The sequence below is a fragment of the Diceros bicornis genome, chromosome 17 (genome assembly GCF_020826845.1).
Source record: "Diceros bicornis minor isolate mBicDic1 chromosome 17, mDicBic1.mat.cur, whole genome shotgun sequence".
Classification (NCBI taxonomy): Eukaryota; Metazoa; Chordata; class Mammalia; order Perissodactyla; family Rhinocerotidae; genus Diceros; species Diceros bicornis.
This window is the reverse complement of record NC_080756.1, coordinates 15063927-15090671: the sequence shown is the minus strand read 5'-3', so window position 1 is coordinate 15090671 and position 26745 is coordinate 15063927. Positions and strand designations below refer to the sequence as shown.

At 35.1% G+C, this 26745-nt stretch overlaps 2 pseudogenes; one reads left to right on the top strand and one right to left on the bottom strand.

Moving 5' to 3' along the window:
- Positions 1-2186: 2186 nt before the first annotated feature.
- Positions 2187-19737, top strand: LOC131416552 (olfactory receptor 6C6-like; annotated as a pseudogene).
- Positions 19738-23481: 3744 nt separating this feature from the next.
- Positions 23482-25957, bottom strand: LOC131416551 (olfactory receptor 6C6-like; annotated as a pseudogene).
- Positions 25958-26745: the final 788 nt, after the last annotated feature.

The following is a 26745-nucleotide window of genomic DNA, read 5'->3' as shown; positions in this document are numbered from 1 at the left end:
GAGACTAAGGAGACTTCATGAGTAAATGCAATGTGCTATCCTAGATTAGATTCTGTAATAGAAAAAAGAAATTAGTGAGAAAGCTAATGAAATACAAATAAATTCAGGACTTTAGTCGATAGTAATGAACCAATCTTTGTTTTTTGGTTTATTTTTTTGCTTTTGATAATAGTATAATGATAATACAAGACATTTACAACAGCAAAATCTGGGTAAATTTCTCCCAATAAAAAAGTTTGTTAAAAAACAACCTCTGCCTCAAAACATCAACATAAACTACTTGATGCCATTAGAGAGCAAAAATAACAGCTATAATATGAGAAGCCATGGTCTTGGAGAGAAGGATTCTTACTAAGAGGAATAATGTTCTCAACAATTTTTCTCTTAGATCCTCTTATTCTTTCTTATGTGGTGCTTGGTAAATTCTAAGCAGAAAATGGTGGATGAATGTTTTCTTCTCTCTCATAGGGCTAGGGATAAATAAATTGAAATCCAAATCTATCAATGCAAACAGGACTTTTCTTGGATAGAAAAGATCTTGCATAAAAGGTAGTCAGGTCAATGGAATAGAACTGAGAGCCCAGAAATAAACCCATGCATCTGCGGACAGCTAATTTTCGACAGAGGGGCCAAGAACATACAATGGAGAAAGGAAAATCTCTTCAATAAATTGTGTTGGGAAAATTGGACAGCCACACGCTAAAACATTAAAGTAGACCATTATCTTACACCATACACAAAAATTATCTCAAAATGGATTAAAGACTTGAATATAAGATCTGAAACCATGAAACTTCTAGAAGAAACATCAGTCTTAGCAACATATTTTCAAGGACCGTGTCTGACTAGGCAAGGGAAACAATAGAAAAACTCAACAAACAAGACTACATCAAACTAAAAAGCTTATGCACAGCAAAGGAAACCATCAACAAAACGAAAAGACAACCTAACAATTGGGAGAAGATATTTGCAAACCATATATCTGATAAGAGGCCAATCTCCAAAATATATAAATAACTCATACATCTCAACAGCAAAAAAACTAACAACCCAATTAAAAAATGGTCAAAAGCGTTGAACAGACATTTCTCCAAAGAAGGTGTACAGATGGCTAATAGGCATATGAAAAGATGTTCAACATCATTAACTATCAGGGAACTGCAAATCAAAACTACAATGAGATATCACCTCACATCCCTCAGAATGGCTATAATTAACAAGACAGGAAACAACAAGTGTTGGAGAGGATGTGGAGAGAAGGAACTCTCATACACTGCTGGTGGGAGTGCAAACTGGTGCAGCCACTATGGAAAACAGTATGGAGATTCCTCAAAAAGTTAAAGATAGAACTACCATACAACTGAGCTATTCCACTGTTGTGTATTTATACAAAGAACATGAAAACACCAATGCATAAAGATACATGCACTCCTGTGTTCATTGCAGCATTATTCACAATAGCCAAGACTTGGAAGAAACCTAAGTGCCCATCAAGGGACGAATGGATGAAGAAGATGTGGTGTATACACACAATGGAATACTACTCAACCATTAAAAATGGTGAAATCCAGTCATTTGTGACAACACGGATGGACATGAAGGGAATTATGCTAAGCAAAATAAGTCAAAGGGAGAAGGTTAAATACTGTATGTTCTCAGTCATAAGTAGAAGATAAAAACAACAACAAACAAACACATAGAGACAGAGTCTGGATTGGTGGTTGCCAGAGGGGAAGGGGGGAGGGAGGAGGGCAAAAGGGATGATTAGGCACACGTGTGTGGTGATGTATTGTAATTGGTATTTGAGTGGTGAACATGATGTAATTTATTCAGAGATACAAGTATAATGATGTACACCTGAAAAAAGAAAAAAAGAAAATGAAGAAAATAAAAGCAGGATTTAAATTTGAAAAAACAAAAAGGTAAGCAGGTAATAAGCCTGATAGTTTGCAATGATTTTTTCTCTAAACACGTTCGGTTAATCCTAAGTGGCAAGCAATGGAAGCCTGAGACCACAAGTACAAAACAGCAGCTAACTGATGAAGAATCTAGGAAGAAATTCCTGCTGTTTCCTAGTCCCTGACAGAAATTTGACATTTTATGATTCTCCACAGTGGAAGAGCCTGGGTAAATACCTAGGCTTTTAGTTAAGACCACAGAAATCTTGTGCCCTAAGGATAAGCACCATGAATTCAGCTGTTCTCAAAAAGCATGGAACGCAGACGTAAATAATTTTATTCCTTGTTTTGGTCAATGTTGTCTGCCTTTACCTGTGTGCCAGAGTAATTTAAACACTAGTCATAGTAATAAATCATCATCAAGAGCTTTTAACATTTGCATACAGTTTTGAGTATACAGTTAATAATTCACAAGCTTACCAGAGAGAGGTTCAAATGACTAAAAACCATGAAAATAACAGAAATAGACCCAAGAAGATAGACATATATTTAGCATACAGTGTGTCAAGTAAGTACAGCCAATATTTTCATTCAAGAGCTAGAAATTAATGATTCAAAATAAATGGCATTGAGAGTTCAAGAAATAATTTTCCAATAATTGGAAACAGGAGAACAGGAAATCATGTACTGGAAAATTGGTTAGGAGAAATATCCAGAATTCTTTTTACAAAAAAGTGCACAGAATACACATTCTTTACTATAGGACAAATATAAAATATCAACCCTAGGAAACAGAGGAGAGAGAAAATGGGCCAAAGTCTTTAGTTGAAGAGATACTAGTTAAGAATTTTCAAAAACTTCTTAAATAAATTTGAACATGTATGTAATAAGCTCTAAAAACATCAGTCAACATCATGCAATTCATAGATCTCTATTTCTTTAGGGTTGGTTACTGGAGATTTATTTTCTTCTTTTGATTGTGTTATGTTTTCCTCCTTCTTCATGTTCCTTATAGCTTTGCATTGGAGTCTGTACCTTTGAAGAGACATCTCCCTCTCCCAGTCTTTACAGATTTGGTATCACTGGGAATGACCTTTAACATTCAGCCTGGCTAGAGACTCTGAGCCCTTGTTCTTATCTGTCTCAGGCATTCAGTCTATTTTCTTTTTCAGGAAACCATAATCTCTTGCTGCCTCTGATGCCTGACCATGTCAGAACCAACACTTTTCTGTGTGAAGTAAGATATAAATCCGTTCCTTAGGCAACTCACTGAAAGGCTAGGAACTTGGGGACATATTCTATTCTTCCTCTTCCCTCCTGTGGGAAAAGGTTCATTTATACCCCTTTTTCTACTCTTGCCAGGCCATGCCAGCCACAGCTTCCCCAAGTGTCCAGACTAGGTTTCTCCAGCAGGGCAGAAATTAGTGCTTCAGGAAGCATATATAAAGATCTCAAAGTGGGAACAATGATCCCTTCCTCCATCTCTCCTAGAGAAGAGGTCTCAGAATTGTCCCTTCTCCAACCCGTGGAGAGCCATGCTGGCCATAAAAAGGTGCTCATCCCTCTATCTTCCCCAGGTATCTGCACTATGCCAGTTCTTTCAGTGCTTCATGTGAGGCAAGACACACTCTGGCTTCTCAGGGAACATACTGAAAAGCTGAGGATGTTCAATGTTAGCTACATTCTCCTCTGTAATCTTCTTGCACTCACCTGTACCAGCTTGATGAAGGGGCTGATGGGGTAAATTGAGATCTCAATTTTGTGGTCATCTGGAGTACTGCAACTTCCTAACTGGTTTCTTGATTTCTCATAAAAGCATTTTTTTAAACTTATATTATTATTAAATCCATTTTTCTGTGAGGGAACAAGGGCTAGGTTTCCTATTCCACTATCATGGTGAGTCACTTTCTTATTATTTAGTTTTGAGAGTTCTTTATATATTATACATACATGTCCTTTATCAGATATACAATTTGCAAATATATTCTCCCAGTTTGTAATTTGTCTTTATTTATAATAACAGTGTCTTCCAAAGGCAGAAGTTGTTTAATGTTGATGAAATTTCATTCATAATTTTTTTTAAATTAATCATCCCTTTGATGACATATCTAAGGTATGTTTGCCTAACCCAAGTTCACAAAGAATTTCTCTTATGTTTTCTTTTAGAAGTTCTATAGTTTTAAGTTTTACATTTATGTCCATGATCCATTTTTAATTAATTTTCATGTAGTTTAAGACACAGATTGAAGTAAATTTTATGGCTTACAGATACTCAATTGATTCTGCAAATATTTGCTGAAAAGACCGTCCTATATCCACTGACTCACCCAAGCAGAGCTCTATGAAACAGAAAACAACAGCAAAAACAGTGAAGACAAAAGCTAATCCTTTAGAATATAAATATAATTGATGTGTCTTTAATTAGAATGATTAGGGGAAAATATAAATGTACAAATTACTGATTTTTGAACTGAGAAAGAGGACATCATTACACATCCTACAAATTTTAAAAGAATAATAAGAATATATTTTCAAAGCTTTATGCCAAAAAATGGACAATTTATATGAAATGGACTCAATCCTTAAAAAATACAAGTTGCCTAAGATCACCCAAGAAGAAATACATAGCTTAATTGCTCTATGTCTTTTAAAGTAATTGATTTGTATTTAACAACCTTCTCATAGAAAAAAATTTGGGCCCAGATTTGGTGAATTCTACCAAAAATTTTTTAAAATACTAATTTACAGGGGCCAGCCTGGTGGTGTAGTGGTTAAGTCAACGCCCTCCACTTCAGTGGCTCTGTGTGTGTGTGTGTATGTAAAAATTGACAAGTTGATTCTTAAGTTCAGATAGAAATGCAAAGAATCACCTGCAATCACCAAAACAGCTTTAGAAAGAACTATGTTGGAAGTCTAACATTATCTCATTCAAATATTTACTACAAATAAAACTACAATAATCACTGCGGTGTAGCATTCTCCTAAAGTAGATAAATAGATCAAGAAAACAGAATAGAGTCCAGAAACAGACAACACCAATATAGAAAACTGATTTTTAACGAAAGTTCAAAGACAAATTGATTTTGAACATCTTTTCATGTGTCTGTTGGCCATCTGTATATCTTCTTTGGAGAAATGTTTGTTCAGGTCTTTTGCCCATTTTTTAATTGGGTTGTTAGTTTTTTTGTTGTTGAGATGCATGAGTTCTTTATATATTTTGGAGATTAAGCCCTTATCAGATGTATGGTTTGCAAATATCTTCTCCCAATTGTTAGGTTGTCTTTTCATTTTGTTGATGGTTTCCTTTGCTGTGCAGAAGCTTTTTAGTTTGATGTAGTCCCATTTGTTTATTTTTTCTATTGTTTCTCTTGCCCGGTCAGATGTGGTGTTTGAAAAGATGTTGCTAAGACTGATGTCGAAGAGCGTACTGCCTATGTTTTCTTCTAGAATTTTCATAGTTTCAGGTCTTACATTCAAGTCTTTAATCCATTTGGAGTTAATTTTTGTGTATGGTGTAAGGTAAGGGTCTACTTTCATTTTTTTGCATGTGGCTATCCAGTTTTCCCAACACCATTTGTTGAAGAGACTTTCTTTTCCCCAAAATCACTAACTATCAGGGAAATGCAAATCAAAACTACAATGAGATATCACCTCACGCCCGTCAGAATGGCTATAATTAACAAGACAGGAAACAACATGTGTTGGAGAGGATGTGGAGAGAAGGGAACTCTCATACACTGCTGGTGGGAGTGCAAACTGATCCAGCCACTATGGAAAACAGTATGGAGATTCCTCAAAAAATCAAGGATAGAAGTACCATATGATCCAGCTATTCCACTGTTGGGTATTTATCCAAAGAACTTGAAAACACCAATTTGCAAAGGTACATGCACCCCTGTGTTCATTGCAGCATTATTCACAATAGCCAAGACTTGGAAGCAACCTAAGTGCCCATCAAGGGACGAATGGATAAAGAAGCTGTGGTATATATACACAATGGAATACTACTCAGCCATAAGAAACGATGAAATCCAGCCATTTGTGACAACATGGATGGACATTGAGGGTGTAATGCAAAGTGAAATAAGTCAGAGGGAGAAGGTCAAATACCGTATGATTTCCTTCATTAAGTAGTAGATAATAACAACAATAAACAAACACATAGGGACAGAGATTGGCTTGGTGGTTAGCAGAGGGGAAGGGGGGAGGGAGGAGGGTGAAAGGGATAATTCGGTACATGTGTGTGGTGATGGGTTGTAATTAGTATTTTGGTGGTGAACATGATGTAATCTATGAAGAAATAGAAGTACAATGATGTACACCTGAAATTTTTACAATGTTATAAACCAATGTTACTGCAATAAACAAACAAAAAAAAAGACAAATTGATTGAGAAAGGATAGGTTTTTTTCAAGGAGTTGATATGACGTTGTATTTCTTGTATAACAGCAAAGTGTTGTGGGGCTGCCATTCAACGCTGTGAATCCCTAGAGTAGACCTGGAGCTTCCTTAAGAATGAATGGCAGTAAGCAACCTTCCTTCTTATCGAAACACCAATAGCAGGTCTTGTTTCATTTGCTTTTGATGACTTGTTTTGGGGTCATGACAAAATCATAGGGGACTTTGTTTTCTTAATATTTTAGAGCTTGAGCTCTCATATAAGATATGTAACCAATCCCTTTTACTTATTTTGAGCATACTCTTTTCTATCACTACAGTCCCAGTGTTTCAGATATTTAAGTTCTCCTGAATAGGCCCTCATGTTACGAACTAAACGTGCCACCATAGTTTTTTTTTTTTTCTTCCATATTTCAAACAGAAGCACTCGCTTAAAATAAAATAAAAAAACTTAGACAATATTCCAGTAATATACAATTAAAACCATTGTGTTAAGATTGAATCTATTTGCAATATTAAAGTCTGCTATCAGTATGTTATTATCATTATTATTATTTTAGTAGTAGCAAGAGGAAGTTTCTTATGGAAGAAAACTAGACCAGAAGGTTCTCTCATATTGCCTTAAGACTATGAAACAATGGATGTCTTTATTGCATTTTTCTCTGTTTAAAAAAAAAGACAACAATAAAACTGAGTGGACTTTTTTTTTTGGACATAAATTGTACTTTCTGAATACCATTCTCTAGGGAAATATTTTACTTATCTGCTTTGTTTGCTAATTTCAGTAGGTTCCCTTGTGTCTTTATTGAGTCAAAAGATAACACTTTAGCTGAGTTAGAATCACGGGATATGTTAAATTTCTGTACTTAAACATTGTATTTCTTCCTAGATTTTAATCTTTGCTGTAACACTTCCAATTAAAAATTAAGAAAAACTTTCTGAAAATGTAATCAAACTGGAAAAGATAATGAAGATACATTAGTGTTCTTTAGTATCTGAATAGTGAGATATGTAGTGGATGTGAACTTAGCTGAAAAATGGGAAATATTTTGAAAAATAAATGAAACTCACATTTCGTCTTTTATTTGCATCCTTCTGAAGAAAATTTTGGTTTTCAATATCCCTTTAATAATTGAATAATGTCCTGAAATGATCATCATCACTCTTAATGTTAGTGTATATATTTTACTATATACCATAACACAAGAAGAAATCCCAATATATTCTGTGTAAAGTCAGTCAAATTTTAATTTAATTTGTCTTTCTTTTTAATCAGAAGTTAGAGAAAAATTTTGGTAGTACAAGTAAGAGAATTAAACTTGTCTTTAAATTATCTTATTTGATCTGCTCCTTTAGATAGAGAAGTAAAATACTCTATATAATTCTACTATGTCTCTCTCTATAAAATATAATAACATGTATTTTTAAATATACAAATGAGTCTCTAATTTTCTTTAACTCTATGAACTTGTAATTGCATTGTATGAACATGGAGGAAAAATTAGAGAGCAGCTATTCTCTACATCTTGAGGAAATATAACACATTTACACTCAGTTCAAGGTTAAAGACAAGTAGTGTGTTTATTAAAACTCAGAACATTATGAAAAATAGGACACAACAATGAAATAAAGAGGTAATGCCTTTTCTAGTTGTTTGACTATCACATCATAAAAATTCCACAGAAAATGAATGAAAAATGCAGATTCATATTATAACAAAATAGAAGGAAAGTGGTTAATGGAAAAACTAAAGGGGCAATCAAATAGAAATACTTTTGTGCTAGAATGCAACGATTAACATATTATTCATGAACAGCAGACAGAGTAAAGATTCTGGCAAGCTTTCAGACATATTTAAGACAAAGATTCTAGTGATTCAGTAGCTTTAGAAAAATATGTGAAAATAAAGAATAATATCAAGTTATCTAGAAAAGTCAAATAATATATTTGAATAAATTTAATTAAAAAAATGGAAAATACTTATGTGCCATTTGATTTTTTTCTATTATAGCTTATATTTAAAAGGGGAAAAAAAGAAAAAGAAAGCCTTTTGAAAATTGCCTACAATACTAAAAATTGGTTCAAAGAAGTTTTGCTCCACTACAAAGAATATAATTGGCAAAAAAACAAACTACAATTAATAACTCTGAAATATTGCTGTAGCACTAGTCAGTAAGAAGAATTGTAACTGCTTAAAATCATTTCACACTGAAATGAAAAGGTACAGCTTCTTAATGTAATCTGCACAACCATAAAGAAGGTAATATAAGACTATTGTAAATTGAACAGAGTAAAAGAAAGATTAAAATGTAGGAAGACCAATTGTAGTTTTTCTGTTTGTTTTATTTCCCAAGTCGTACAGATTTGAGGCATTATTAATGATTTACTGGGAAATGACTAAATGTTGAATCTAAAGGCCACTCCCAAAGTATATGAATAGGCAAGCAGTTGAAGGTACAACCAAAAACAACCTGAAAAAAAATGATACCAAAAAAATGTCAGAAAGGAAATACTAAATGGAATAAAAATGACTTGAGATATTTGGTAAATTCAGGAAATATAAAAATGAACTATTTAAATATCCTATTAGTGTAAAGTAAAATAAAATAAAGTAAAAGTAAAGAAAAGATTTCAAAAAAGAAAAAAAATAGTAAAGAAAGATTGGCTATAGATTTATACTAAGTTGTGGAGGTAAATTTCAAATAACTGATAAGCCCCCAATTAAGTGGTAAATAGGACTTATTTAAATCTTGTCAAGGGAAGAAAGTATTTTTGTAAAAATGCCTGACAGAGGACGTGTTTATTTTGATGAACTCAAAGTAGATTTGTGAAAATATTTGCACCTAAGCAAGTTTTTTAATATGGAACATTATAAGACTGAGAATGAGGTTTTTAATTAGTTTAATTTTTGTTTTCTATAGCTTTGATAGAAAAAAAAAAGAAAAGAACATATCAACAGAAATAGAGTTCATTCTGCTTGGACTGACAGATGGCCCTATTTACAAATTATGATTTTCCTGTCTCTGTTTTTCAACTATATCTCGAGTCTGATGGGGAACTAAATCATCATCCTCCTCACCATGCTGGATCCCCATCTCTAGACTCCAATGTATTTTTTCCTTCTTAGAGATTTCATTCACAGCCCTCTGTATTCCACGATTCTTCATAAACATCTTGACTGGAGATGAAACAATTTCCTACAGTTGTTGTGAAACTCAATTATTCTTTTTCTTTTGTGAGGAGTTACAGAGTTTTACCTTCTGGCCGCCATGTGCTATGACCGCTATGCTGCCATCTGCAAACCCTTGCATTACCTAATCATTATGAACAGGAAAGTGTGCTTTCAGCTTGTAGTCAGCTCTTGGGTAACTGAGTTGCTAATTCTATTGCTCCCTTTTGTCTTGAGACTCCAGCTGGACTTCTGTGCTTCCAAAAGCATTGATCACTTCCTCTGTGACTCTTCTCCAATCCTGTAGGTCTCTGGCACAGGCACATGTTTCATAGAATTGACGGCTTTTGTCTTAGCTGTGGTGACACTTGTGGTCACATTGTTATTAGTGGGTCTTTCCTACGTGTACATCATCAAAACCATTGTAAAATTCTCTTCTGTTCAACAACAAGCAAAGGCCTTTTCCACTTGTTCCTCACACATGGTTGTTGTCTCTATTACTAGTGGAAGCTGTACCTTTATGTATATGAAACCATCACCAAAGTAACGCATGACTTTAGCTAAAGGTGTAGCTGTACTCAACACCTCTGTTGCTCCTTTTCTAAATCCCTTCATTTACACCCTAAGGAATCAGCAGGTGAAAGAAGCTCTCAAGGATATGCTTCAAAGGTTTTGTTATTTTCAAAAAAATGATACAAAATTTGGATATAAATAAAATGTTGTTGAAACATTAATGGAAAAATTGAACACAATTTTCAATTCATTAGCTCATATCTATGCCATTTCTCCCTTCAATGATTTATATTATAATAGCTTTACTAAGTCTTCCTGATCTCTGCACTTCTCTCTGTTTATATTTCTGAGTAAATCTTTTTACTCTTTAGTAGTAAACTGCCTTCTTCAATCTAGAATCTTAAACTTCTTCTTTGACTAGAAATATCTCTTCTCACAAATGATACTTGGATGTGCTGACTGACTGCTTTCTAGAAATGAACTTTGCTGTATATACTTAGTTAGTTTTCTCAACGTACATACTAATTGCTAAGTACTGCATCTTCTCCTGAGTATTTTGGTTTGCTAAGACTGTAAGAGACACCTTCCAAACCTGATCATTATTATATCATGTAATTGGTGTTGTAATGAATAAGAGATATAAATCTGATTAATTTTAAAAATGAAAGTAGCTTTCCAAGAGAAATCATCATTTATGCTGAACCTTGAAGGAGAATAAGGAAATAAAAGTTTCAAAGGTGCTATAACCAGAGTTATAAAATGTGCAAAGGAACTGAGATTCTGCTAAATAAGTTTCACCTGGAGAGTTATAATGATTAACAGTACGATATTTGTAAACACTCTTATTGTTTTGTGTAGAAATAATTGAATTGCAGGCTTTGGTCAAAATTGCTTATATTGCATGGTAGCCTTAGGCCCACAAATGACAGTAACCTATGGAAGAAATTCAAGTTATAATTTATTTATATCTGGATTTGGGGATCTTTTCATATAATATAAACCATTTCTAAATTAAAAATGTTCTGATCCATTATGGATGTGTCAATTAATCAAATTTATTAAGTATAATTTATATAAAAGTGCATATAATCATTTTAAACCAGTGGATTTGGGCAAACATTGACACCTTTATAACAATAAAGATAGAGGACATTTACATCACACTGAATAGTTCCCTGTACCTCTTCCTAGTCATCGTCCCTCTGCCCACTGTCAGATCCAGGTACGCATTGATGTTCTTTCAGTCACCAGAGATGAGTTTTGCCTTTTCTGGAATTTCTTACATAAGAAACCACAAACTGTGAAATTTATGTCTGGCTTCACTTCCTCAACGTAGTGTTTTTGAGCTTTATTCCTGCTATTGCACACATCTTCAATTCATTCCTTTTTGCTGATGTGATTTAGCAGAATCTCTGGTGTCCTTTTGTCACAGCTTGCTTTGTCTGCCCTATTTCCACACCTTGGTATTCTTATTCTCTGAGGAACGCCTCCCCAAGACTGAATCATTTACTTTGCCCAGTGTGAAAAGTCAGTACATACCATATTCTGAAATGCCAATTGCTGAAAGCCTCTATCGTCCCATAATGTCCTTTGAAATAAGTTGTCTGCAAAAGGGAAATTGATTGGAAGTGTTGTTCCTCCATGTCTTGGTGACTCTACTCTTCACTTCCTGTTCTCCAAGGTGGTTGGAGTACCAGGAATTGTCCCCAGAGGACAAAAATAGGGATACATGTGGAGGAACACCACTGACCATTTTGTTGCTCATTTTAGGAGCGCATCGCAGTTCCAAATTAACTCCTTCTACTATTTTTTAAAAATCCAACAAGCTTCAGGATTCAACTTGCTTTTGATGAGCAGGAAAACAATGTTTGAACACGGGATGAAATATTGAGGAAACTAATACCACAGATCTCATGTCGAAGCCCTTTAGAGAAGGGCTCAGGAAAGCTTGAGGAAAATGGCAGTGACTCTTAATAATTTCTGAGCAAGCATCTACCAACAGTCTTAGCAGTAAAGCAGGTAGTTCTCACTTACTGAGAATCCACTATGGATCTCGTATCTACTCATCAGTCTGACTACAAACACCTCTGGATAATAATAGCCTCTGCTTCTCTTCCAAATTCCAAATTTTGCACCAAGTCCTCTCTTTGACACACTATAAATTAGAACCAAACAGGGAAGATGACTCAGGTAAATGCCATCCACCTTCTCCACTGCACTTAGAGAACAACTAAGAAAGTCAAATGTGATGTTGAGTTGGCAACAGGCAATTCAACGCAGATACGTTGAAAATAACAAAACTTATGGTATCAGGAATTGCAAATCATTGCTTCTGTCACTGACTCTTCCCAAAGAATGATGTCAGTATTGGGGGAAAGTGAGGAAAGATGAGATTCACTTTGCCCCTTCTTATTTAATTTATCTCAATTAAAGAGGACACTGTTTGAAGAGTCTGAATTTATGAATGCTTAAATCCATGCAACGCATTCATATTACTTCAGACACCTTTGGCACCCTGGTTGAAAATTATGTTCTACAGGGCACAGTAGATGGGTTTCTGATGGAGGGAAGAATGAAGAAATAGAATGATAAAAGTAGGGAAATAAATTGTATTACTACTAAAGTAATTTAATTTTTTCATGAGGCTCACACAGTTCTAAATATTAAGCTCTAGAATTATTTCCCAGGGAGAACAAGACCTCTGTTACAAGGTCTTCTAGGATAAACTCTTTATACTCAACAAATTCCAAAGCCTTGCAAGAGAACTCTGTGTTCATTGTTCATTCATTCATTTATTTATTCATTACCTCAACAAATACTTACAAAGCTCGAAGAAATTGAAATAGTTCTAGAAGAGGATGTGCCAGATATGCTTCTTGAAATGAAATGTTTATTGTGCCATTGATTACTGAGAGAGAGATCCATACAATAAAAGTGTGTTAATAGAAGGATTATGTCTGGATCTTAAACCATATGACAGAGGATCTTAAGAGTTTACTGGGTCAAAGACATTTTCCTTAAATGTTCTTCTGCTTACTTCTTACCTCTTATAGAATTAAAGCTTCTCCAATCAGTTAACCATGAGGAATTTAAGTTTCAACTACTAAAAGTTTAAAGATCCTTGCCAGTCCACTAGGGCATTGTTGACATCAAGTGGACTTGGTGCTCTAGGTAAATGTTTGTCTTATCCTATGGCTTCACAAACTCTGGAGGAGTCTTCCTTAACAATGTCCGAATTTATGCTTAAACTAATTTTCTATCAATGCAGTATAAAAACTGAATGGTAGGGTAAAGGAAGTGAACATGAACTAAGACTTAAATAGTCTTGTTATAAACAAGAAAATTATTTTCTTTCCTTTTTCAAAAATGCATTAAATCATAGAGTGAATAGTGATTTCATATGTCAACAAGAAATTTAAGAGTCAGTTTTATTCATATACTTGAATGCTTTACAAATGTGGTAATGACAATGATGAATAAGATGAAGATAAGTTTATGGTCCTGGCAATGGAATTTTTATATCACAAACCATCTACATGATCTGAAGAAAGTTACCTGAGATCATTGGGTTGAGCTCCCTCAGAGGTAAAATGAATACATATACATGAAAGTGTATTTTCATAATGAAAATCAAATGATGCTATAATTTTGTACTATAAAAATATAACCCAGGACTTCAGAAAACAGAGGAAAGATTTGTATAAGGATCAGGCTGTTTCATACATTCTGAAAAAACTAAATCTCACCTAGCTGATATCTGATCTCTCTCTTCTTGCCCGCTGTCCTCATCTCTCTCTATCTATTTCTCTCTCTGTCTCTCACTTTTTCTCTCTCCATGCTCTTTTCATCAAGATGCATGATCATTCCAATATATATGGAGGCAAATTGTTTGTCTAGAGGAAATGAGATAATTCTCTTAATTCAGAAGCAAAATTTAATTCTTAGAATTGCCGTAACTATAGAGTAAAATGGTTCAGGTCAATGTAATAATTGATCTGATATCTCATGCATTCCTACTTTTCCACTTGGAATGTACTCCTAGGAGTTCCAGTTGAAAATGTAAAGTAAGAAGTAAACTTCCCACTGACATGAGAATATAACTCTCCTAAACAATTTAACTGAGAAAGACTGCTTGATAGAGTTACTGAGACAATGTGTGGAGGAAGATCCAGGACATGAGACCTGAGAACATCAGCATAGTGTCTCATTTTAAACTGAGTGAGAGTTCTGTCCTGTGGAGAGAAACTACCAATATTCGGGGATAGAGGGGGAGGCCGCTCAATTACTATATTACTTAACAAAATATTAAAGAGCAATAATCTAGAATAGTTATAATTAGTACCTGGTTAAAGACCTATGGCAATACTCCCAAAGCTCAGATAAAATAAAATATTACTTTTCCTTGCTTTGGCTTTTTGAGAAGAAATTTACTTACAAGTGAAGACACACACAGACACACAAACAGATATTTCTTATTTTTTATTTCATTTCATTTTATTATTATTTATTTTAATCGTTTTTTATTGGGGGAACATTGGTTTATACCACTATATAAATTTAGGATGTACATCATTATATTTCGATTTCTGTGCAGATTACATCATGTTCACCACCCAAAGACTAATTAAAATATATCAACATACACATATGCCTAACCACCCCTTTCACCCTCCTCCCTCCTCCCTTCCCTTCTGGTAACCACCAATCCAATCTCTGTCTCTATGTGTTTGTTTGTTGTTGTTTTTACCTTCTACTTATGAGTGAGATCATGCAGTATTTGACTTTCTCCCTCTGATTTATTTTGCTTAGCATGATACCCTCAATGTCCATCCATGTTGTCACAAATGGCTGGATTTCATCATTTCTTATGGCTGAGTAGTATTCCATCATGTATATATACCACATCTTCTTTATCCGCTCATGCCTTGATGGGTACCTAGGTTGCTTCCAGCTCTTGGCTATTGTGAATAACGCTGCAATGAACACAGGGGTGCATGTATCTTTACGCATTGGTGTTTTCATGTTCTTTGAATAAATACCCAGCAGTGGAATACCTGGATCATATGGTAGTTCTATCTTTAATTTTTTGAGGAATCTCCATACTGTTTTCCATAGTGGCTGCACCAGTTTGCACTCCCACTAGCAGTGTATGAGAGTTCCTTTCTCTCCATATCCTCTCCAACACATGTTGTTTCCTGTCTTGCTAATTATAGCCATTCTGATGGGTGTGAGGTGATATCTCATTGTAGTTTTGATTTGCATTTCCCTGATAGTTTATGATGTTGAGCATCTTTTCATGTGCCTGTTGGCCATCTGTATATCTTCTTTGGAGAAATGTCTGCTCAACTCTTTTGACCATTTTTTAATTGGGTTTTTAGTTTTTTTGTTGATGAGAAGTATAAGTTCTGTGTATATTTTGGAGATTAACCCCTTATCAGATGTATGGTTTGCAAATATCTTCTCCCAATTCTTAGATTGTCTTTTCGCTTTATTGACGGTTTCCTTTGCTGTGCAGAAGATTTTTAGGAGCATACCGCCTATGTTTTCTTCTAGAAGTTTCATGGTTTCAGGTGTTACATTCAAGTCTTTAATCCATTTTGAGTTAATTTTTGTGTATAGTGTAAGATAATGATCAACTTTCATTTTTTTGCATGTGGCTGTCCAGTTTTCCCAACACCATTTGTTGAAGAGACATTCTTTTCTCCATTGTATGTTCTTGGCTCCTTCTTGAAAATTAGCTGTCCATAGCAGTGTGGATTTATTTCTGGGCTTTCAGTTCTATTCCATTGATCTGTGTGTCTGATTTTATGACGGTACCATGCTGTTTTGGTTACTATAGCCTTGAAGTATATTTTGAACTCAGGGAGTGTGATACCTCCATCTTTGTTCTTTTTTTCTCAGGATTCCTTTGGCTATTTGGGATCTTTTGTTGTTCAATATAAATTTTAGGATTCTTTGTTCTATTTCTATGACAAATGTTGTTGGAACTTTGATAGGGGTAGCATCGAATCTATAGATTGCTCTAGGAAGTATGGACATCTTAACTGTTTTAATTCTTCCAATCCAAGAGCACGGAATATCTTTCCATTCATTTGTGTCTTTGTCCACTTCTTTCAGAAATGTTTTATAGTTTTCAGTGTACAGATCTTTCACCTCTTTGGTTAAGTTTGTCCCTAGGTATTTTATTCTTTTTGTTGCAATTGTAAATGGGATTGCATTAATTTCTCTTTCTGCTACCTCCTTCTTAGTGTAGAGAAACACCACTAACTTTTATATGTTGATTTTATATCCTACAAGTTTACCATATTCACTTATTATTTCTAAAAAATTTTTGGTGAATTCTTTAGGGTTTTCTCTATATAAAATCACGTCATCTGCAAACAGTGACAATTTCACTTCATCCTTTCCTATTTGGATCCCTTGAAATTCTTTTCCTTGCCTGGTTGCTCTGACTAGGACTTCCAATACTATATTAAATAAGAGTGCTGAAATTGGGCATCCTTGTCTGGTTCCTGTTCTTAGGGGGATACCTTTCTGTTTTTCTCCATTGAGAATGATATTAGCTGTGGTTTTGTCATATATGGCCTTTTTTATGTACTTTCCTTCTATACCCACTTTATTGAAAGTTTTTATCATAAATTGTTGTTGGATCTTGTCAAATGCTTTCTCTGCATCTATTGAGATGATCATGTCATTCTTTTTCCTCATTTTGTTAATGTGATGTATGATATTGATTGACTTGTGGGTGTTGAACCAGTCATGTGTGCCTGGAATAAATCCCGCTTGATCATGGTATGCGATTTTTTTAATGCATCGTTGTATTCTATTTGTTAATATTTTGTTGAGAATTTTTGCATCAATGTTCCTCAGTGATATTGGCCTGTAATTTTCTTTTTTTGTGTGTTGTCCTTGTCTGGTTTTGCTATCAGGGTAATGTCGTCTTCACAGAATGAGTTAGGAACCTTCCTTCTTCTTCAATTTTTTGGAAGAGTTTGAGAAATATGAGTATTAAGTCTTTGAATGTTTGGTAGAATTCACCGAGGAAGCTGTCTGGTCTTTTGCTTTTCTTTTTTGGGAGGTTTTTGATTGCTGTTTTGATCTGCTTACTGGTTATTAGTCTATTTAAATTATCTATTTCTTCTTGATTCAGTTTTGGCAGCTTGTATGATTCTAAGAATTTATCCATTTCTTCTAGATTATCCAATTTTTTGGCATATAGCTTTTCATATTTTTCTCTTATAACCATTTTGTATTTCTTTTTACCTATTTGTTTGTTTATTCATTTATTTATTTAGTGAGGAAGATTAGCACTGAGCTAACGTCTTTTTGCAGAGGAAGATTGGCCCTGGTCTAACATCCATGCCCATCTTCCTCTGCTTTATGTCAGATGCATGCCACAGCATGGCTTGATGAGCAGCGCGTAGGTCTGCACCTGGGATCTGAACCCACGAACACCGTGGCAATGATGTAGAGCTCGTGTACTTAACCACTACATCACCAGATAGGCCCCTTAAACTTTGTATTTCTAAGGAGTCCATTGTAATTTCTCCTCTTTCATTTCTGATTTTATTTATTTAGGCCTTCTTTTCTTTTTTTCTTGGTGAGTCTAGCTAAAGGTTTGTCAATTTTATTTATCTTTTCAGAGAACCAGCTGTCAGTTTCATTGATTTTTTTCTATTGTATTTTTAAGTCTCTATTGCATTTATTTCTGCTCATACTTTCATTATTTTCTTCCTTCTACTGATTTTGGGATTGATTTGTTCTTTTTTTCCCAATTCCTTTAGGTGCACTGTTAGACTGCTTATTTGAGACTTTTCTTGTTTGTTGAGGTAGGCTTATATTGCTATAAACTTCTCCCTTAGAACCAATTTGCTGTATCCTCTATATTTTGGCATGTTGTATTTTCATTTTCATTTGTCTCCAGGTGCTTTTTGATTTCTCCTTTGATTTCTTCATTGACCCAATCATTGTTCAGTAGCATTTTGTTTAATCTCAACATGTTTGTAGCTTTTATGATTTTCTCCCTGTAGTTTTACATCATTGCGGGCAGAAAAGATGCTTGGTATTATTCCAATCTTCTTAAATTTATAAGAATTGTTTTGTGGCCTAATATATGACCTTTCCTGGAGAATGTTCCATGTGCATTTCAAAAGAATGTGTATTCTTCAGTTTTTAGATGGAATATACTGTGTATATTTACTAAGTCTTATCTGGTCTAATGTGTCATTTAAGGACAATGTTTCCTTATTGAGCTTCTGTTTGGATGATCTATCCATTGGTGTAAGTGGAGTGTTAAAGTCCCCTGCTATTATTGTGTTGTTCTCTATTTCTCCTTTTATGTCTGTTAATAATTGCTTTATATATTTATGTGTTCCTATGTTGGCTACAGATATTTAAAATTGTTATATCCTCTTGTTGGATTGTTCCTTTGATCATTATGTAGTGCCCTTCTTTGTCTCTTGTTACAGTTTTTGTTCTAAAGTCTATTCTGTCTGATATGAATATTGTTACCCCAGCTTTCTTTCATTGCCATTTGCATGGAGTATCTCTTCTCATCCCTTCAATTTCAGTTTGTAAGTGTCTTTAGGTCTGAAGTTTGTCTCTTCTATGCAGTGTATATATGGGTTTTGTTTTTTTATCCAATCGGTCACCCTATGCCTTTTGATTGGAGCATTTAGTCCATTGACATTTAAAGTAGCTATTGATAAGAATGCACTAATTGATGTTTTGTTACTTTTTTTCTCGATGTTTTATTATTTCTTCTCTGTTCTTTTCTTTTTCTCTTGTTTTCTTTCCTTGTGGTTTGATGGCTTTCTTTAGTATTATGTTTCAGCTCCTTTCTCTTAATGTTTTATGTATTTGTTATAGATTTCTGATTTTTGATTACCATAAAGTTCATGTATTATAGCCCATGTATATATAGCAATATCTATTAAGTTGATGGTCTCTTTAGTTTGACCTCTTGCTAAAAGATATACTCTTTTACTCCCCTCCTCCCAATTTTATGTTTTTGATATAATATCTAACCTCTTTTGTTGAGCATCTGTACCCATTACTCTCTTATCTTGGAAATAGATAACTTTAGTACTTTTGTCTTTTGACCTTCGTGTTAGCTTCATAGGTGGTTGATCTACTTTTTCTATATATTTTCCTTTACCAGTGAGTTTATTGTTTTTTTTTTTTTTATATATATAATTTTCTTATTCCTATCTGTGGTCTTCTCTTTTCCACTTAAGTCCCTTTAACATTTCTTATAAGGCTGGTTTCTTGGTGATAAACTCCTTTAGTTTTTGCTTGTCTGGGAAGCTCTTTATCTCTCCTGCAATTCTGAATGATAACCTTGCCAGGTAGCATATTCTTAGCTCTAGTTTTTTTCCTTTCAGTATTTTAAATATATTGTGCCACTCTCTTCTACATGTAAGGTTTCTGCTGAGAAGTCAGCTGATAGCCTTATGGGGTTTCCTTTGTATGTAACTTATTATCTTTCCCTTACAGCTTTTAGGATTCTCTCTTTATATTTAATTCTTGACATTTAATTATGTGTCTTGGTGTGGGCTTCTTTGGGTTTATTTTGTTTGGCACTCTCTGTGCTTCCTTCTCTCATCCTTCTTGGATGTATGTTTCCTTCCTTAGATTAGGAAAATTTTCTGCTATTATTTCTTTAAATAGATTATTTTCCCCTTTGTCTCTCTCTTCTCCTTTTAGGACACCTGTGATACGGATGATAGTGTGCTTGATGTTTTCCCAGACGTTCCTTAGACTGTCTTGATTCTTTTTAATACTTTTTTCTTTTATCTGTTCAGCTTGGGTGATTTCCTCTAGTCTTTCATCCAGCTCACTGATCTGTTCTTCTGTATCATCTACTCTGCTGTTTAGTCCCTCTAGAGAATTTTTCATTTCCAATATTGTATTCATTTCTGATTGGTTCTTTTTTATATTTTCCAATTCTTTGTTGAAGTTCTCACTGAGTTCATCCATTTTTCTCCCAAGATCAGTGAGCACCCTTGTGACTATTAGTTTGTACTCTTTGTCAGGTAGATTGTTTATCTCTGTTTCATTTAGTTATTTTTGGGGGATTGTCCTGTTCCTTTCTTGAAATGTATTACTTTGTCTCCTCATTTTGCCTCTTTCTCTGTGCCTATATCTATATGCATCTCTTGATCTTGGAGAGGTGGCCTTATATAAGAGATGCTTTATGAGGCCCAGCAGTATGCTTCTCTCTCATCGCCAGTTCCAAATATTCCAGGAGTGACCCCTGTGTGGGCTATGTGTGTCCTTCTGTTGTGGGAGGGTTGTTCTTGCTGCAGGTGCACGGGGAAGCCTGGGTGTTCCCCTGGCCAGCTGGTTGTAATGCTCCACTGTGTGTGGCTGCTATGGTCCTTTAAGTCACTTTATCAGGTATGAGAAGCCCCAGCACAGTTGGCTGCAAGGTCTAATAGCATATTCCTGTTGCAGGTTTTCTGTTAAGTGAGTAGGCCCCCAGGGTGGCTGATTGCTAGGCTCAGCAGCTTATAATTGCTGTAGGCCTCCAGCCTTCAAGGCCATTGTCTGCTCTCTCAGGGTTGCAGCTGAGTGCGGCCAGCCTCTGGCATGGGGGCACTCAATTGTTTCCAGTTTTGGAAGGGGGCCAATCATCTATGTGGCTGCTTTAGGAGCACAAGTCTCCTGCAACTGACAAGTCCCACTACTTGCAGGGCCACACACCCCATCAACACAGTCCTGCCCCGTGTGAATGCCCCAAGCCTCTGAAGGGGACCCAGTAACCCACTGCAGAGGCTCCACACACTCCACCAACACATGTCCATCCCTAACACACACTCTGCCCCGCATAGGTGGACCCACTCTCTGGGCTGCAGAGGTTTCATGCACCATGCCTATGTAAGCCCACAAGTTGCCTGAGAGCTTCCTGTTGGATGGGGCAAGTCCCTAGGGCTGGCTGCCTGCCCTGGATGAGCTGGATTAAATTGGTGCTCTAGTGAGTGGGCCAGACCCTTGCACTAACAGGCCGGGGGAAAAACTCCAATGGCGTCTGCCAGTGTCTGTGTCTGCAGGCCTGTACTAGGTCACAATAATGTCTTCCGCCAATGTCTCAGCCCCTGGGAAGGTGAACCCAGCCTGAGGAGGTCTCGTCTCTCACCAAAATGCACCCAGAGCCTATCAAGTGAGTGTCTTTTCACCAAAGGACTGTGCACATTTCTTTCTGGTGATTTTAGGTTGCTTTCCAAATGGGTGAATTTGTGTGTGGGCTCCTTAAGAGCAGGCTTTTCTTTCCCTTATGTCCAATAGCTTTTCTGAGGGTATCTCCTGTTGTAGTTAATAGCCAGCAAAGCCAGATATTATGACAGTAGTCTTGGTTGTGCTGACTCCAAAAGCTGCTTATTGTGGTAACACTCTCCCTCTCAGACCCCCACTCCGCCAGGGAAAGCTTTGTACCCTGATTGCTCCCGGCTGGCTGTGAAGTGCTGTGGTTAGAAGGTGGCCTTTTTCTCTCCAGAAAGGTGTTTCTGCCTCCTCCGCTCAGTCAGCACTGTCCATTTTTGTAGGCCTTCTTTTTATCTAGTTTTCAGTTCTCTCTCAGGAGTAATTGTTCCAAGAATAGCTGTAAATTTGTTATGTCCCTGGGGGGAATTGAGTTCAGAATCTGCCTACAATGCCGTCTTGACACCATCTACCAGACAGATATTTCCAAGACTTTTTGTCCATATAGGTATTTGTTTTATTACATTAAAACTGGACCCCAAGAAACTTATTTTCTGAGGACAGTAGAAGCCTGTGAGAAAGAGGAGTTGTGGGAAGTCGAGGGAAAAACACGGTAATACATCATTTCCCTGTGGGGTAAATGGATGACTTAAGGGACTGTTAATATAGATTTTAAACAATTAGAGCCTAAGCCATGCTCCAATATCTATCAAGCCAGGAATGTATCAAATAATAATTATAACAATAAAATGTCAAAAATATCTCTTTCTGGGTTCATTTTGATTCCTCATTAGATTGAGGAATCTTGTCCTTCATGGATAACTATGCATTTTTTGGTAATTTTTGTGTGATATAAAACTTTTATGAGATAGTTATAAAATGCTTCCTTAAAATCATTCGATGTGTATTTGGTGATTGTGTAATGGAGAGTGAATAAGAAGGTGTAATATTCCTCCCACTCTGTTATCCCTACAATCTAAAGTTTAATGAAACCTCTCATTCCTATTTTCCTAAATATCTATGACTCTATTATCTGCATTTTAGACCCACTGTCACATTTGTATACTAAACTTCAAAAGTTCTCAATAGTTTAAAGCAATGGTCTCCTCACTTGTCCCCTTGACTCTGAGTCCATATTCAATATCATTTTCAAGACTGAATTTTTAAAAATAAAGAAGCTGAATATTAAAGTTTACCCTTAAATATACTTTCAATGATTCTCTTTGTTGGTAATGTCAGGTCAAGAACAGCACCTCAAAATAATCTGGGTGTATATTAAACGTAAGATATAGTTACAGGATCCCAGATGTAATGACTCAGACACACCAGGAATGAAAGCTTGAAAGTACAACTCTAAGAATACCTGGCAGATTCTTATACACCAAAACTTTTAAAATTACTAATGTATCAAATTTACGTCCAAAACACTACTCTGGAACACAGGACACTTCATGTTTTTACCGCTGTCTTTTTAAAAGCACATCAAGTATTAGTTGCAACATATTTTTGAACTGCTCAAAATAAGTAGCATCTTTTACTGAGTGCTAACAGCATATATTTACTGAACTGTGAGGTGTGGGTTACATTTCTCCTACTTTACATACGGAGAAACTGAGACATCAAGAGTTTACATATTCTATGTAGTGTCCCACATTGTGTATGTAATGAAGCCTTTACAAAAATGGCTGAGTATTTCAAAATCCTGTTCTAATCGTTAGATGTACTAATTCTCCAAATGCATGTGGTTTATCTAACACCTCTGTTATTTGCATATATTGACATCTCTGTCTTCTTTCCTTCTGCCTATTTTTAGTCTCAGCGTAATTATTAATTTCTCGTGAAAATCCTCACAGATCTCCAAAATTACCTAGAAGCCATCCAATACGCCCAATAATATTTTTGTAGACCTGTATTACAACACTAGTAATACACTGTATAGCAATATTGGGGTTATGTGCTTGTCTCCATTAAGCAATGCAAGCTTCTCAAAGGTAAGGATTGAGCCCCTCACAATGTCTGGAATAAGATAGGTACACAATAAATATATCTGGAAATGTTTAATAAATGACATACAGCAAGTTTTCTTATACAAGGCATATTTTATTCAAAGTCATAGTTTCTGAAAACTAATTTGCAATAAGGAGATGTTACTTGAAACGTGGATTGCAGACTCGAATAGAGTAAGTTATAATAGGAGGGTGAAATGTTTTCATAAGGAAAAATAAAACGTAAGGGTAGAACTCAGCTACAAGATTCTTCAAGAAAATTCCCTGTGTGAGATAACTAACGAGGTAGAAAACAGGATCAGAAGAAATGCATGAAACATGTTTTTTCAGTTTTTATGGTCAGGTTGTGATTTGTAGCATTTTTTACAATTGTTTTTTTGAAAAACATCTCTTCTAACATATCCCAGAAGACTTCTTTCACCTGTTGGTTCCTTAGGGTGTAAATGAAGGGGTTTAGTAAAGGGGCAACCGAGGTATACAGCAAAGCTACACCTTCAGAGACAGTCAATCTTTCTTTTGCAGATGGTTTAATATATATAGAGATAAAGTAACCATAAGTCATGGAGACAATAGTCATGTGGGAAGTGCAGGTGGAAAAAGCTTTGGTCCTTTGCTGTGCAGACGGGAATTTCAGAATGGTCGTAATGGTGTAAGTGTAAGACAGTCGCTAGTACCAATGTGACTACAAATGTCACCACAGCTAAGACAAAAAACATCAGTTCTAGGACATGTGTATCTGTGCAAGAGATCTGCAGGATAGGAGACATTTCACACACAAAGTCATCAATTACTTTGGAAGCACAGAAATCCAGCTCAAGTCCTATGATCAATGGGGGAAGAATACTAGGAACCCAGTTACCCAAGAGCTGAGTACAAGCTGGTAGGAAACTTTGCTGTTCATACTGATTGGGTAATGCAGGGGTTTGCAGATACCCTAATGCAGGCACCATAGCGATCACAAGACACAGTGACCAGAAGGTCAAACTCTGTAACTTCCAGTAAAAGAATAAAAAATAATTGAGCTGCACAATTATTATATGAAATGGTTTTTTCTCTGGTCATGATGGTTATCAGGAATCTGGGAATATTTATTGTTGTGAATATGATTTCCAAAAATGAGACATTATGGAGAAAGAAATACATTGGTGTCTTGAGGCTAGGATCCACCAGGGTGAGGAGGATAATGATTAAGTTCCCTATCAGGCTCAATGTGTAATTAAGAAATAGAAACAGGAAAATCACAATTTGTAATTGTGGTTCATTTGTCAGTCTTAGGAGAATGAACTCAGACTATAGATTGGTTCTTCATTTCTCTTTTGTGAGCATTATCAATTCTACATAGGAAGAGAAGGAAAACATTGAGTATATATATATATATATGTATACAATATAACAATATAAATTAACCTGTACATATATATTAACCTGTATATAAACCTAAATATATATAACTTATCCTAAATGTATACAAATAACCTAAATATATATAAATTAACTTAAATATATATATATAAACTAAATTAATATGTTAACTAAAAAGCGTACATATTTTATTAAATGTGCATACATTAATCTAAATACATATATAACCTAAAACAGATAAAGGTATATATTCTCTAATTTATCCATTTGTAAATGGTTTCTCCAGTATGCAATTGTCAATGACACATAATTACATGCTACAGTCGGTTCTAAATTCTTTTTCATACTTTAGTTCTCTTTATATAATATTCCTCAGAATTTTTCCTTTGGTATTGGAATTTTTTTTGGTTAATATGCATTTTAGTTCTCTTCGCAGTGGACTCCACTCTCTGTGTATAATTTATATAAAAGCATATGAGTTATTTTAAATACATTTTTCTATTATTTTTATTCAACCTGTGCAAGTGCACTAAGTTACTTTGTCTTTTTAGAATGAGTATCAGGGTGATTTTTCAAAACCAGGATTTAGGGTTATACAACAATTCCTGTGATGGTGAATGGCTAAGGCAGTATTGATTTCCAGTGATTAGATAAATATCCTAACTATAATAGTTTTGAAATTTTCTCTGTACTTACAATACACCATTATTATTATCAATTTTCTTGACTGGCTTTGCTATAATCAAATGGACGTTTGTTTTCCAGTATAAACAACAAATAAAACAAAGCAAATCATGACAAAAACAAGCAACATATTTTAGTTAAAAATACTGTGTCTTTATTAAATCAACCTTTTTTGAAATGTATTCTTATTTGTGTCTACATAATTTGGGTCACTATTATTTTTACTTCCTCCATATTGTTTATAAAACTATTAAATATGCCACAATTATATTACTCCATATCCTTTCCACACATAAGAATTCTATTTCCTTCCTCTGTTATGTTAAACATGCCAGTCTATTTCATTATATGCATTACCTGCAGACTTTTTTTTTTTTAATTTTTTGTTTATTGCAGTAACATTGGTTTATAACATTGTAAAAGTTTCAGGTGTACATCATTGTACTTCTATTTCTGCATAGATTACATCATGTTCACCACCCAAATACTAATTACAACCCATTACCACACACAGGTACCGAATTATCCCTTTCACCCTCCTCCCTCCCCCCTTCCCCTCTGGTAACCACCAATCCAATCTCTGTCCCTATGTGTTTGTTTATTGTTGTTATTATCTACTACTTAATGAAGACTTACCTGCAGACTTTTAAAAGAAGTGGATTGCGGCAGCCCCGCTGGTCTAATGGTTCAAGTTCGGCGCTTTCACCTCTTCTGCCGTCTGGGTCCATTTCCTGGTTGCTAACCACACTATCAGTCTGTCAATTGCCATGCTGTGGTAGCAGGTCACATAGAAAAACTGGAAGGACTTACAACTAGGATAAACAACCATGCACTAGGGCTTTGGGGAGAAAAAAAAAGAGGAAGATTTGCAACAGATGTTGGCTCAGGGTGAATCCTTCCCTGTAAAAAATAAACAAACAAACAAATAAATAAAAGAAATGGGTCACTAGAGCAGTCCTTGCTGGCTTTATTCTTTTGCATTTGTCTTATTAATATTGCTGTCATGTCTATTACTTTATTTTCTTATTTGGAAAAAATAAAACTAGGCTTATCCAAGATTAATGTGATTTTCAAAAACCCACATTATGGAATAGCTCTAATGTTTTTAATGGCAACTGAAGTCTTACAGACTGACTGGTCACAAGCTTTTATTGTAAAAATATATTTTTCTGTCCCTTCTGTGACTCCCATCTTTCTCTACCTCTGATTTGAAAAGGTGTGTTCTAAGAGTTAGTCATACAATTTCTGTTACCATGTGGGTCTAACAGATGGTCCTAGAACTATGTTATCTTAAATTATATAGCGGAGTTACTCAGTATTTTTGCCACATCACTTTACCCAGGGCAACACGTATTTCATAAACAGCATAAGAGAAAATGCAACTTCGCTGCCATTGGATACGAATAAAATAGATTACAATACCTGTTAATACACAAACTAAAATGACTCTACCATTAAAAAAATTTGTAAAACATGAAAATTCAGTAGTCAAATTTAATTCCCTGAATTGGACTTA